The following is a 15741-nucleotide window of genomic DNA, read 5'->3' as shown; positions in this document are numbered from 1 at the left end:
CCTGCGTGGACTGGAGGAATGCCAAACAGGTGTTTTTCCCATCTCCCTTGACAGGACACGCAGTGGCTATCCGACCCTTTTCTGGGCCACTGAATGTAAGTGGAGAGATGTGGTGGTGCTTCTGGCCAGTCCGGCTCCCCGGCTTGTGAGGAGGTCCCCCACCGCGGCACAGCCTTGCTCTCTTGTCGCTCCAAGGCTGGGGCGCAGGGCTGCAAGGGCAGAGACACCTTATGGCCACACCGAAAGGAGGAGGAGACCAGAGCCTCCGGCCCTGAGCCCTGACATGTGTTCGCTGCTGAAAACACACTACGGGCTGCCCAACATTGGGTTTGTCCTGGGGTGCAGAGGGGGACGCTGTAGGTTTAACTGTTACTTACATTCGCTCAAACCCGAATGTCCAGCTTATGCGCTATTGGTCCCTGAAACACGCAAAACCTCTTGAAGCTCGTTAGGGATGCCTCATGGCACAAGGTAACACAGGATACACAAGGCATCATCAGGCAAGGTAGGCAGGCATCATCCCCGCCTGAGGGCAAACAATACCTCGTGTCTCCCACTTGCTAATATCCTTCGGGGCTTGGCATTTGTCTAGGACCCTGTACCTTGTTGATCCAGACATACTCTTCGGTCTTACAGCGCATGTTCTGCTACCTGTCTGCCGCACGAGGCCCGTGCTGTTTCCATCGCCACCCCCTCCCCTTCTCCTCGCCCTTCCACCAGCACCTGGGCCCTGTCCCGGTCCGCGCTTCTGGGGCACCGCCCGCGGAAGGCCACACACGGTCTTTTCACAACTCTCTCTGACACAAAGCCTTGCCTGACACCTGTAACCAAAACCTTTTTGTCCCTTTAATCTCCTTGGAAACATTCCTAAAACTCATGTGGCAATGATATCACGCACTTTATTCTATCCTGTGTGCTAGCTGCAATCCCTGCCTTCCACGAAGTTATCACCTACACTCCCAGGGGACCATAAGGTTCACGGAGGGTGGCCGGAGCACGGGATGCATTTTCCTTAGCTGCCCAGTACCTAGCGGTGATATTAACACCACAGCGTGGGTACCTGGGTGGATAGAGTTGATTTCTCTCTACAGAGGGATTCTCTTCATCGTGTCCTTCTTTGCTGCTACATACTTGTAGTCATCAAAGAGGAGGGGTTAGATCCTGAAAGCTTAACTTCTAGAGAGTTTGCTGTAAATGAATAAAGGACTTTTCTAAGAATTCCAAGAGCACCTCTGCATCATATCAGCAGGATTTGGCCCATTACCGCACACAGACCAAATCCAGCCGACGGGCGGTTTCAGTCAAGTTTTATCAGAACACCACCACTCACTTGTTTACCTAAGATCTAAGGCCACTTTTGTCCTACAAAAGCAGAATCAAGTAGTTACCATAGAGACCCACACAGACCACAAAGACTCGAGTATTTATTATATGGCCCCTCATAGAAGAAAAATAATGTACAAAAAACCCCCTGCTAGTAGGTTAAAAGTAACAACAACTTAGGGGCACCTAGTTCATTAGCGTTGGACTCTTGATGTCAGCTCAGGTCATGAACTCAAGGTCATGAGATGGAGCTGCCCCTTGGTCTCACTGCCGAGGGGAGGGGAGTCTGCTTGAAGATTCTCTCCCTCTGCCCCTCTCCCAACACATGTTCATGCTCGCTTTCTCTCTCTCTCTAAAATGAATAAATAAATCTTTAGCAAAAATTAAAAACAACTTAATAGTCCAATAAATTAGAGAAACAAAATTCAACAGTTTTTTTTTTTTTATTTTAATGGCAAAACTTCTCTGAGCATTGATTCCTATTATACATTATATGCATTCCTATGACGTACTGCCAATTTTCAAATCATTTCCCTGACTTCCCAAAATGTTTTTGACACAGGAATCTTTTTTTAATGGATTGTATCTCAGGCCCAGTTATCTGAGGATCGCCAGTTTGGCACATGCTGCTTTAGAACATCTCAAGAAATACTTTTTAACTGAATTGCATTTTTTCCTTTAAAGTGTTGCCCTCATCTGATAATATCTAACTCTCTGCAAGTCACTTATTATTCTAGTGATTTTCTCTGATACCATTAAGCCACTTAGCCAACTGCCCTGGCCCATGATAAAAGGGCCACGTAAGCTTCCTTGAGGTAGAAGTTATAGCATACCTTGTGTTATAAACAAGTTAGGTGGTAATTATTTGAGTGATGTAGATAAGTAACATCAAAACAGCCACATATGTACTTGAGGAGAGAATCTGTGCTCTAGGATTTAAAATTACTTAATCTAATTTAAATGGATCCAGAAATACCAGGCTTTGGGTACATTAATATGATTGATTACACAATTATAAACCCCGTTAGATGTAGACACTACCTGCTATATTTTCTTATAGTTCTTAAATTACTGCTTTCCTCAACCTCGAACGCTTCCCTTAGAAAATAGAATCGGCCTCACTTACACCCCTTTAAACAAACTGTTCCTTCAACTTGAGTTAACATGCTGATGACAGAAAAAGAAGCTAAATTACGAAAATATGTATTATTTTTCCCAGAGGCTTAGAAGTGTGCACAAATAATTTGGTGATTCCTTTCATTTAATCTAACAGGGGATACAGAAATAATTATAGCTCAGCTGAACATGCGTGTGCCAAAGAGACTCCCTAGGATTAGCTCACAGAGGCAGATTCAACACGTGCAGATCTGCAGCCTCAGACGTGTACATACTCTCACCCCAGCCCCGGAGATGTCCAGTTACTGGAGGAGAGACAGCGTGGTGTGGGGGCAGACTCCAGTCTGGAGCTCAGCCCCTCTGCTTGGTATCACCCAAACTAAGCTTTCAAAGGAGTCGAATACTCTGACAAGTAAAGCCCACCTATGGAAGCATACCCACGGAGCTCTGTGCCACGGCTCGGCGGCAGGGTGACTCAACTTCCCCTATATTCCACACAGTCCCGTTACTGATGGTGTCTAAAACATTCTCTCTGGTGGGCGCCTGGGTGGCTCAGTTGGTTAAGCGACTGCCTTCGGCTCAGGTCATGATCCTGGAGTCCCGGGGTCGAGTCCCACATCGGGCTCCCTGCTCGGCAGGGGGTCTGCTTCTCCCTCTGACCCTCCCCACCTCATGCTTTCTCTCTCTCTCAAATAAATAAATAAAATCTTTAAAAAGAAAAGAAAAGAAAAGGAGAGGGCACCTGGGTGGCTAAGTTGGTTAAGCGACTGCCTTCAGCTCAGGTCATGATCCTGGAGTCCCGGGATCGAGTCCTGCATCGGGTTCCCCGCTCAGCGGGGAGTCTGCTTCTCCCTCTGACCCTCCTCCCTCTCATGTGCTCTCTCTCTCTCAAATAAATAAATAAAATCTTTAAAACATTCTCTCTGGTCAGTGTTTTGTGTCCTTGCCCTATTAATACAACTGAGGACACCCTTAATAACACCTACAAAAGTAAAAGTTGCTTTGAATGATTTACCTGTTGAATATATTTATTTAATGTGGTACTTGACTAAAGAATAAATTGAAATCGTTCAATAAGCTATGCAAAATACTTTAAGAAATTAAGTAATACATCTGAGCACGGGGCAGGTACCACCTTAGAAAGCTCAGGTAGTTGAAATCTATATCGAGAAAGTCCCTGCAAAATTACTCAAGTCCTTTCCAACTTGATTGTGTCCTTATTAGTCTGTTATATAGGAGAACCACCAACAGCGCACCAATGGTTCAAGGAGTGAAACAGATTTTCTTTCTGTAAATCAGGACCAGAAAGTTACCTAAAAATTTAAAAAAATCACTAAAATATGCTCTATATATATATTTTTTTTATGATTGCCCATTTTACTTCTAGTGAGAATTGTAATGACCTCATCTTTATTGGTCCTCCTCTGAGCACACGTCAAGCACACAATTACTGGCGGGGGTGTATGTGAAGAACACTTCCTCTCGTATCAGAGAACAGAGAATTGTTGCCCATGAGCGTGTGGGAAAAGGTGATCCTGCTCTAGGAATATCTACCTATCTACTATACGTATGTGCATACGCCCAGCTGCAAACACATCAATTTATGTTATCAGTAATTCCTCAGTAACAAACTATTTACACTGCAAGCCTTTGAATGGTCTGAGATATGCAATTCGTTGTGAACTTACCTTGAACTATAAATAGCAAGAAAGTTTAGGACCCGAAATTTGTCTCTTTTCAATTATTAGTTTCATGCTTCTATGTACTCATCAGCAAAATGGAATCATAATTTATAAAAAAATTATGTTCCTTTGCATGAAAAATTTATTATCTGAAATATATTGTTCCATAGGAATTTAAATAGGCTTATATTAGAAATTAAGCTACTGTTGGAAATATAAAGCCTCACGTGCATTGAGATATACTTAACACAGACATCTTATATATACAAAGAAGTACTGTTAGCACTTTTACAACTTGAGTAGATTTTTTAAAATTGCAGTTATAATTGCTGACAAGGAAAAATTATTTCAACTCTTCATTTTCAAAATATTGTAAAGCTATCTACAAAACTGTTTTGTGTCACATTTATAGTTATAAATAGAACATTGTAAAAGTATTATTTTTTACTATTTTAAAATATGAGGTAGCAAATATTTATGGAGTGCCTACTATGTCATAGAATTGTAATAAATACTATATACATAATAAGAGCAGTACATAAAATGTCTTAAGACTTTGCATGTACAGTATCCTAAAATTACCCATTTCTCCTCTGAAAAAGCAGAGATGCATGATTTGTGAGCCAAATGTAATAATGATGTGGTATATCATTCTGGAAGTTAAATTTGGTGTAGGCTCAAAAGTAGCCTTTGATCTATACAGTTGTCCTCATTTGTCTTCAATCTATTTACCATATTATAAAAACCATATTTTTAAAGTGTCACTGAAGGAGAATTTACACTCTGGAATTTACACTCTGGATATATGGAAATAAATATATTGGTGGATGAAAGAAACGGGTTCTTTCTCTGGAGCCTACATTCTTCTAGGAGCAAAAGGAATTTAAAAAATAGGCAGACATATATATACACAAAATACCTATTTTTCCATAAAATATAGATACACATTATATTTTTTCATAAAATATATATGCACTATATTTTCATAAAAATATATACATACTATATTTTTCATAAAATGCAAATTACAATTATGTATTTCTTCTTTGAAAGTATTTGTTTCTCTGAAATATAATGTTCCACTTTTAACTGAGCTGCTTAAATAAAAATTTCATTCACTACTACCTCAACTTAAAAGACATTATTCTGTGCCTATTTCCGTAAGTTTCTACTTCTAATTCTATTTCTATGGATTTAAAATAGTATTAGACCACCAAAATGTATTTCTCCTTGCTTTCACTGAAGCGACTGTTAGCCAAATTTTATCTTAATTCCTGTTTTGTTACTCCAAAATTCCAAAAGCCATTTCTTCTGCAATCAAAGCACAAGCCTCACTTCAGAAACACGTAAAAGAAAATTGATTTTCATCCTGAAAATGTCAAACTTTTGCCTATAATACTCAGCTATGATTTTCTGAGACAGCAAAGTTCAAAAAGAGCCATCGACCTGGTGGCCCTTTGACACATGATGATGGATGCAACGTGTCTTCTGCTTTACAACTAGAATGTCCTCCCCAAGCAGGAGACGATCAATGAAGAGTAATACATTTAAACTGGGGAGAAGGTTTGCTTGTTTTAACGTATTAAAAGAGGAAAATCCTGGCATTGCACTTGTCTGGGGAGAGACTTTGTATACTCTGTGATTAACTCTTTTCTCTCTCTTCTGGCTTAGACGAGTTTCTGTATGTAGCTAATGAACTTAAGGTGAGAGACAGATGTAACAGGTCGCTCTTCTTCAAAGAAAAAGAAAAGATATTATTAAAAAGATACAATTATAAGAAAAGTGTAACCACTACTCACCCTGGTGTCTTGTCCTTCTGTCAACCATGGCTTCTGGCAACTTCAGCTGTTTCTAGTAAGGGATGGTATTTCCATTTTCCTATAGGATAAAGTTACTGATCAATATCACATCAAAAACAAAGGCTCTGTTCAAGCGCAGAACACAAGAGCAACTCATTTACTTGCAGGTTATACTCATGTTTGCAACAAATTAATGCATATTCTGAAGAGTAAGTCTTACAGTCATGCATGTAAGTTTTGAAAGAAGCACGCTTCTGGCTTAGAACTTAACTGTACGAATGTGTGCCATCATATACACTCCATGTTATATTCTTTACTCAAGAAACAGAAAATCACTTTCATCTGCAAACGTTTATGCCATTTTACCAGAATCCTAACAAGGAAGCAGAGTGTAAATTCTCCCTCAGTGACACTTTAAAAATATGGTGTTTTATAATATGGTAAATAGATTGAAGACAAATAAGGACAACTGTATAGATCGAAGGCTACTTTTGAGCCTACACCAGATTTAACTTCCAGAATGATATACCACATCATTATTACATTTGGCTCACAAATCATGCATCTCTGCTTTTTCAGAGGAGAAATGGGTAATTTTAGGATACTATACATGCAAAATCTTAAGACATTTTAGGTACTGCTCTTATTCCTATTGGGCTTTAATCTTCCTCACAGTTACAGAGCACGTCTTAATTATTCATCACTCTTATAGTTCCACAGTTGATACTGTATTGAGTGTGTGCATATCAGGAAATAGGCACAGAAATAGATGAAAATAGCTATAGTTTGTTTCAAACGTTTAAATATGTTTTCTTGAAACTCCCTAGAATATGAGGCTAACAGACATACTTAATTTATGGAAAAAATACTTGTTTCTCACAACCAAACTTTGTTTGTGAACTACTGAATAAGTGGAAACAAATGCACAAAAAATTTAAATAGTGCTTCTAAAATCATTTACATTTAATAGTAGCAAGTAAATACCGTCATGAGAAAAGCAAGAACTATAAAACTCTTGGACATACCAATGAAATTTGATAATCGTGTGTTTTATGAATATATAAAAAAATTTCTGTTCAAGTTAAAAATTAAGAAATGCACAAAGTCAATTTTTATACCTCTTTAAGGATTAAGAAATATCTGACTTTAAGGACAAATAAATAGGGGAGTTTTTAAATTTAAAAAAATAAGCAGCATATTCATCTCTTTTTTTCACAATAAAATGTAAGCTTAACATCCATATTTAAAATATATCATTGGATATGGATGTGGGTTGACAGGATCTTCACCACCCTCCAAGCTCACTCTGCCTTCTTGGTGGCATCTGGGGCATTTTTGTACAACTCTAAGTCTCTACAGAACACAGTTTGAAAACTCTTGACATAGATGGGTCCCTAACATACTTTAAGAAGAGCTATTAAAAAGAATATTGCATGGACTGAATAAAATTGAATTTCTCAGTTGATTTGATCAACAATAGCCATAATAAGAGGACAATTATTACAGTGAACTCCTAACTCTACTTGGGCTCTGAGTATAGCTTCCTTGGAATACTTCCTTTGAACCAGAACTACCTAGATTTACCTTAGGAGTTTCCTATGTTTCTGAATAGTTGCTGAACCCTCAATTAGTCCCATTTTAAACAAACCATTTTTTCTTTCAAGATTTTATTTATTTGAGAGAGAGAGAGCATGCATGAGAGAACACAAGCGGGGAGGGGTTAGGGGCAGAGAGAGAGGGAGAAGCAGACTCCCCACTGAGCAGGGAGCCCTATGCAGGACTCAGTCCCAGGATTCCAGGATCACAACCCAAGCTGACGGCAGATGCTTAACCAACTGAGTCACCTAGGTGCCCCAAACAAACCATTTATACTATACTTTGAGTCTATTTGATAACACAGTGGAGCTGCTCACAATGATTTCTGAGTAATGGTTATACAAATCATAAAATATAGCAGAAATTCTAGAAGATTTATAGTATTTAATGCCTCCAGAGTGAGGAAATAGAAGATGAAACATGTTTATATAATTTCATTATATGTAAAATCTAATTATGTAAAAAAAAACTTAATTTCATGTGAATGTGCATATAATCATTACATTTCTGAATACCAAATAATTACTTAAATTTTTACTTTTGTAACACTTATATCACCAGTCCTACGGGGAATTATATATCAGAACCTAACAATATGGTCCTGGCACAAAAAACAAACACATAGATCAATAGACATTATAGAGCCTAGATATAAACCCACACCTACATGGTCAATTAATCTAGGACAAAGGAGGCAAAAATATACAATGGGAAAAGACAGTCTTCAGCAAATAACATTGGAAAAACTGGACATAAACATGCAAAAGAATGAAAATGAGACACTTTCTTATACCACACACAAAAATAAACTCAAAATGGATTAAAGATCCAAATCTGAGACCTGAAACCATAAAACTCCTAGAAGAAAATATAGCCAATAATTTCTTTGACATCAGCCATAGAAACATAGTTTGAGATAGGTTGCCTCAGGCAAGAAAGACAGAAGCAAAAATAAACTATTGGGACTACATCAAAATAAAGTTTCTGCACAGTGAAGGAAACAATCAACAAAATGAAGACAACCTACTGAATGGGAGAAGATTTTTTTTTTAAAGATTTTATTTATTTATTTGACAGAGAGAGACACAGCGAGAGAGGGAATACAAACAGGGGGAGTGGGAGAGGGAGAAGCAGACTCCCCGCTGAGCAGGGAGCCTGATGTGGCGCTCGATCCCAGGACCTGGAATCATGACCTGAGCCGAAGGCAGATGCTTAATGACTGAGCCACCCCGGTGCCCCTGAATGGGAGAAGATATTTGTAAATGACATGTCCGATAAAGGGTTAGTATCCAAGTATATAAGGAACTTCTACAACTTAACACCCAAAAATGATCTGATTAAAAAATAGGCAGAGAGCCTAAATAGACATTTTTTTTTCTCAAAGAAGACATACAGATGGCAAACAGAAACATGAAAAGATGCTCAACATCATTCATCATCAGGGAAATGCAAATTAAAACACAATGAAATAGCACCTCACACCTGTCAGAATGGCTAGAATCAACAACACAATAAACAACAGGTGTTGGTGAGGATGCAGAGAAAATGGAACCCTCTTGCAGTGTTGTTGGGAATGCAAGTACTGTAGCCACTCTGGAAAACAGTATGGAGGTTTGGAATTAAAAAACAGAACTACCCTAGGATCCAGTAATTCCACTAGTGGGTATTTATGCAAAGAACAAAAACACTATATGAACTCCTGTATTTACTGAGCATTATGTATAATAGCCAAGATATGGAAACAATCCAAGTGTCCATCAACAGAGGAATGGATAAAGAAGATATGGATATATATACAATGGAATATTATTCAGCTATCGAAAAATTAGATCTTGCTGTTTGGGACAACATGGATGGACCTAGAGGATATTACGGTAAGTAGAGTGAGTCGGTCAGAGAAAGACAAATACATATGATTTCACTTATGTGTGGAATCTAAAACATAAAATAAACAAAAAGCAAAAATAGACCATAAATGCAGAGAACCGATGGTTGTCTGAGGAGAGGTGGGTGGGGGATGGGCAAAATGTGTGAAGGGGATTGGGAGGTACAGTCGTCCAGTTATGAAAGGAATAGGACACAGGATAAGAGGGACAGTACAGGGAATATCATCAATAGTACTATAATAGCGTCATGTGAGGACAGATGGTCGATACACTTGTGGTGAACATATAGAGAAGTTGAATGACAATGTTGTACACCTGAAACTAATGTCACATTGTAGGTCAGCTATACTTCAGTTAAAAAATAATAATAAAAATGAATCAGAAGTTATCCCTAGAGTGTATGATTTCATTAAATAGTTTGTACATTTTCAAAAATTGGGAGGTAGGATAAAGGTAACATCTTAGGTTAGTTCCAAGTCCTGAAGTATTTCATTTTCTGTGAATGTTAACACATAAAAGTAAGACTATTTTCCTAGATTGATACTTCAACAGTACCCCCTCTAGAGTTCTGTTTAGTACCAAGAGTAAACCCAAGATTTCCTACCTGCTTTGGACTGCCCCAACAGTACATGGACTGGATAGTATAAGCAAAGATTCTATTTATTTACAGAATACAACCCCACACAGCATTTTGGAAACATTTTACCTGATGAACTCAACCAAGGTCTAGAATCAATGGCTAAGAAAACTAGTGTGTGTTTTATAGAGTCTTATTCATGATTGGCCTCTATGACATAGTAGTATATAGCATTTAATCAATAAGATATGCTGTTCAGCTCTTAGCAGTGTCACCAAATGCAAGTGTCTACAAGTGTAGACAGATTTACAGTGTGATCTAATTGAACGGCCGCTTCACCTACGATAATATCCGAATAATGAAGTGTTTGGGTATTTATTAAAGTCAAAGACTGCACGTTTCAAAACAAAACAAAACAAAACAAAAATTTTGTCCTGAAATGTCATCTACAAAAGGGCAATGCTTTGAATTTTGAAACTAATGTAAACATAAGAGAAGTATAAATGGATAAAAACATGAAATTATATGGTGTTTTGCCATATAAGAATGGATGTATGTGTGTGTATGATGGACTGCTAATTACCAGAGGTAATTCTTTATTAAAACAAACAAACAAAACACTCAGGTGTGAAGCAAAAAGAGTAGAAAAGATTCATATAATTAATTGAATACTAAAAGTATTTAAGGGTAAGAAAAAATAATATGAATTCAGTAATACTTAGATTTACTTTGTGGCGTAAATACTCTTACCAACCATCAGTAGACACGAAATTGTACAAAAGTCAAATCACACAGTTGTTTGATTAGGCATCGAGGAAAGGCGGTAGCCCTGGCTAAAACAACAATGCACTCTATGCACTGGGACCACAGAGTTAAAATTTACTGTTTCTCCATCTACCCTTTGTCATCCAGCATGCCTCCATTCGAGATGGGATCTCAAATTCCTACCAGCTCCCATGCTGTCCTCCTCTCCTTTTTCTTATCACCACCCCAACAAAGTCATTCAGCTTTGTAAATCTGCATATTTTAAGCCCTGATGGGGTAAGGCAGAGGGATAGGTGGAGAGGGAAGATTTTAAGTAAAAAAGCAGGGTGTCAGCCCACTTTGCTATTTGGCCTTTGACAAAGTTCTTTGCCTACCTACCATCTAATTTACTAGTTTATGAAGTCAGTATGTTGGAGCTGGTGAATTCCAAAATGTTTTGCAGATCTGCGATTCAAGACCATGCTATTTTTTTTTTTCAAGACCATTACATTTTAAATCAGAAGTAGACACTGGCTTCAACTCAAGAATTAATAGCAGTCAATTGGTGATGGGTTTCGATGTATTTGAGGATTTGATTGCTGATCTGGGAGAAAAGGCTGCATTCAGGACTTAAAGTGTCTGAGTAGTGGCGATCTGTGTCACACAATTGTCATATGTATGGTAGATGTGACTGGAAAGGAAAAGAAAGAAAACCATAAAGAACCTTTTAGTGGCAGAAAGGACCTTCTTGAATCCAAGGGGTAAGAGTCATTTAGATTGGAGAATTATTTTGAATATTACACTTCAAACCTTTTAGAGATGATAACATAAAGTCTTCCCGGTCGTCAAGGATGCATTTTGTGATCACTGACCTTCTAAAAAATTGAAGTCTCAAAAAAAAAAAAAAAAAAAAACTAAAACTAAAAAAAAAAAATATTGCTTTTGTTTCCTTAAAAGCCCTTAGAAAACTGATTTTCAGAGACATAAAGATTATAAAATATACACTGCCAATATATATGCCAATATATTCAATGAAGGATAAGTTTATATTTCAGAAAAAAATACCAGTATAAAATGGAGAACTTTAATTGACTAAAATAGTACTTTGTTATAAAAAGAAATAAGCCACTAATAATTATTTATCAGTGTCATTTCTTAAACCTAAGTACTCATCTAATCAAAATATTGTGATTTTTTTTTCCTTTCAAAATAAGGGTATAAAAGTGTTCAAATGAACATGGGTTTTGATTTAATAGTTTTAACTTAGTCAAAGAGAGGCACAGTAACCCAGAAACAGCTGCTAGGTGAACAGCATTTTGTTTGGGACCAAAGTGATTAATATATGACTTTGCAGAATGCTTAGAGACTATTTTGCATAACAAGATGCTCAATGAATGGCCACTTCAGAGCATTTGGATATTATAAATCATTATAATACCAGTTTGAAATCTAAAGGCCTTCTAATACTCAGCATGCTACAATAACTCCACAAAATTATTTTCGGCATAGTTCAAGAGCATGCCTCTTGTCATTACTTTCTCCTGCTGAGAGAGCTCACACGGAACACATGATTCTGTAAATTATGTTTTACAGAATATATGCGGTATCATTAAAATGTAACAAAAATTTTGAAGGTGCAAAAAGGCGCCATGGAGCCTATGTGCATTAAAATAAAGGCGAGATTTAAATATATGTACTATTAAAAGGACTTACTTCTTTTAGATTGTCTTTGCTTGAGAAAGCTTTCATTAGAAAAGGCATTGTTTTCTGCAAGTTGGAAACAGTTTCACAAGTTCTAAAAGCCTTTTCAATACACAGATCTACAAAAAAGATTTGTCTTATGCAAATTTGGGCAACAGTCTGGGAAATCATATTTGAGAGACCCATAACCAATGTTCTCATTCAGAATCCAGTTCATGCTTTCTCATACAAGCAGTCATAGAGCTACATTTGACAAATGCTGGGAAAATGTGTGAATTCTGTAGATAATTGATTATGCTTAATCATGGGTGATACAAAGCACCATGGAATCCATAACTGCATTTTTAGTGCTTTTCTTTACCTCCAGTAACCCAATGAATCTCTATCTAAACTGGCAAAGCCCCAGTAAGACATCGGGGGACTACATGATGTTAGTGGGGAAGGGGACAAAATAGGAATGAGTTTCCTTCTGTGGTAGAAAGATCACATGTATTCGCAGGCGTATGCAAAGGGATGTGTGGGAAGCAGACTGTGCAGATGGTCACCTTTCTTAAAGGGTTGTGGTACTTTGCATGCCAGCAACCTTCTTAGATTGATCTAGTCTCCCAGAAAAGCATAACTGGATTAATTAAACAAGGAGGTTGTTAATTAGATTGAGGCCGAGGTGGCTCAAGGCAGCCCATGGAGTGAACTCCCAGTCTGAACCTGTAAAGGCCTCCAGGTTACAGAATCACAAGGCTAAGGACCACCAATCACAAAGGAGCCAACCTGGCCTTAACCGATAGCCAATCGATAGTCCCCTTACTCTGTGTGAACCTTTTTTCCATAAGACTCTCTGTTTCAAGTTCCCATCAGTGGAGCCTCCAAACAATTTCCATCTGGTGCTGCCCTATGAGAATCAATAAATGCTCAAATAAGACCAATCTGTTTAATATACCTCAGTTTATCTTTTAACGGGAGTCCAAGGACATTTTGTAATTTGTATTTTTTAAATACAAATGTAATTGAAGGTTTTCATGAGCTGGATCTTCTTAAAAGTGCCAATTTTGTCAAGCTGTTCATTGCTTTAATCCATTATGTAACTTTTTTATATGCTGACTATATATATACATATATATATATGTATATATATATATATATATAAACATATATATATATATATATATATATGTGTGTTATTTTTTATAAATTTCTTTTCTCAGTTTGTGGTATCCTTTAAAGGGAGGCAGAATATGCCACCCGAAACTATGCCACTTTGTTATAAGGATTCTTTTGAGCTAAAGGCACTTAGAAAAACTGTAAATATAAGAAAAACACTCTAACCTTCCTTTTCTTAAAAGCAGGAGATGAAACGTCCATGTGACTGGTATCCTCCCTATACCAGAGGGAAAGCAACATTCTTACCATGGGCAAAAGGGAGAAGTGGGGGCTGAGAGACTTCCACACCAGCCGACCTTGTTGAAACAATTGTGTTTCCCTTCAGCCTCTCCTCCTGACCCAGTTACCTCTCCACACCTGCCTCTTTGTTCAACCCACTCCTATAGCAGGTAGGTTTCAACATTTCTCTGCACCTTTATTTGTTAGGAGGGCTATCGTGTCATATAAAACTTACATAAATGTGTATGATTTTCTCCCAGTAAACTGTTTTATGTCAGTCTGATTCTCCAGCCCAGCTGAAGAACCCTAGAAGGATAAATGCAAAACTCTGCCTTCCCTACACCTTCATCTTATAACATTGGACATAGATGTTAAATAATTATACACTAAAAATATCTCATTTTCCCTTTGTATTTATTTTTCTTCCTTTAAATTGAAAACTTCTTTTTAGCACAGAAATTTAACACTTACTTCTATTTATTTTTATATTACAAAATCTGCACCAAATTGATTTTGATATAACGTGACTGTTAATGGGCCCCGAAATGAATTATTACCTTCAAAACTTTCCTATTTCACACTTTGCACTCCATTTTGTCAACCCATCCTAGAAACCAAAACATCCATATTAAAGACAAATATTTTCATCTGTGTTACAAAAATAGAATTGTATTCTCAAATCCTTGTTAATGGAATGTTATTGTATAATTATTATTGAGCACCAAGACAGGTAATCTATTTTAAAATTGATACTTGATTATTTGACTGTTTTATTTTAAGATCTTATTTATTTACTTGAAGAGAGAGAAAGAGCATGAGCAGGGGGTAAGGCAGAGGGAGAATCAGGCTCCCCACTGAGCAGGGATCCCAAGGCAGGGCTCGATCCCAGGACCCTGGGATCATGACCTGAGCTGAAGGCAGATGCTTAACTGACTGAGCCACCTTGGTGCCTCTGATTATTTTTATTTTTAGAAGGTATGTTTTGGTTTGGAATTTATATGAGAAACCGTTTTATATGCCACCCATTTGGAATTAAGTTCTTCCAGTCAAAATCCTTGAAACACCTCCACTGAGCTAAGATATGTGGAAGACAGAAAGAATAGTGGACACAGATCCCTGTTCTTGGAGAGTGTCCATCTAGGAGATCAGCAGGCTCCAGTCCTCACAGAACTATAACTTAGGGAAGACTGTGATAAGTCACCAGAATACCATGCACCTCTGAAGAAGACATGTGGACAGGCACGAGGTCGGGAAGAAGTCAGGAAAAGGCTTCAGAGTGTGCCAGGAGTTTGGACAGAACTTGAGCAGACAATGAGATTCACCAGAGAAGGGCAACATGAAGAGAGAAGAAGTCAGCATAAATAAATACCAAAGCCAGAGAAGAAGACACCTGTGTGATGATTTTCAGGCTTTTTGTAAAATTGCACAGGCTGTGGAGGGTGGGGGACAGATCCTCAAGGCCCACCTCCAACACACTAATCGCCCCGGCTCTGTACCTTTGAGGTGGGAGATTTTCATGTGATTGTTTCTAATAAGAGATGCATCTATTTGTACTTTGGAAAATTAAGCTACTGGCACAAAGATCCCTTGTAATGGGGGAGAATGGTTAACAGGCAGTTGCATTCCTGCACCCATTGATTCCCCTGTTCCTGTGGCCAGCGGTGATTCATGACGGGCCTGCTGTGAGCCAGGTGTTGGCCGAGCCCTGCCCCACAGAGAACATACAGGGCACAACTCGGGTAAGGTTAACCTGTCATGAGTGGTGTCTGAAGCTTTCTAACATGACAACACACACACACACACACACACACACAGAAAGCACAAGATAACAGATTGTGAGATCTGGTGCACGTTTATAAAATGGTCTTCATGGCAAAAACATCATGGAAATCAGTCAAATGCCACGCTGCAAAAAATACATCTCACCTTTCAGTTCCAAG

Source organism: Neomonachus schauinslandi, chromosome 6, assembly GCF_002201575.2.
Source record: "Neomonachus schauinslandi chromosome 6, ASM220157v2, whole genome shotgun sequence".
In the NCBI taxonomy this organism is placed as follows: domain Eukaryota; kingdom Metazoa; phylum Chordata; class Mammalia; order Carnivora; family Phocidae; genus Neomonachus; species Neomonachus schauinslandi.
Note: the sequence above shows the minus strand (reverse complement) of the source record.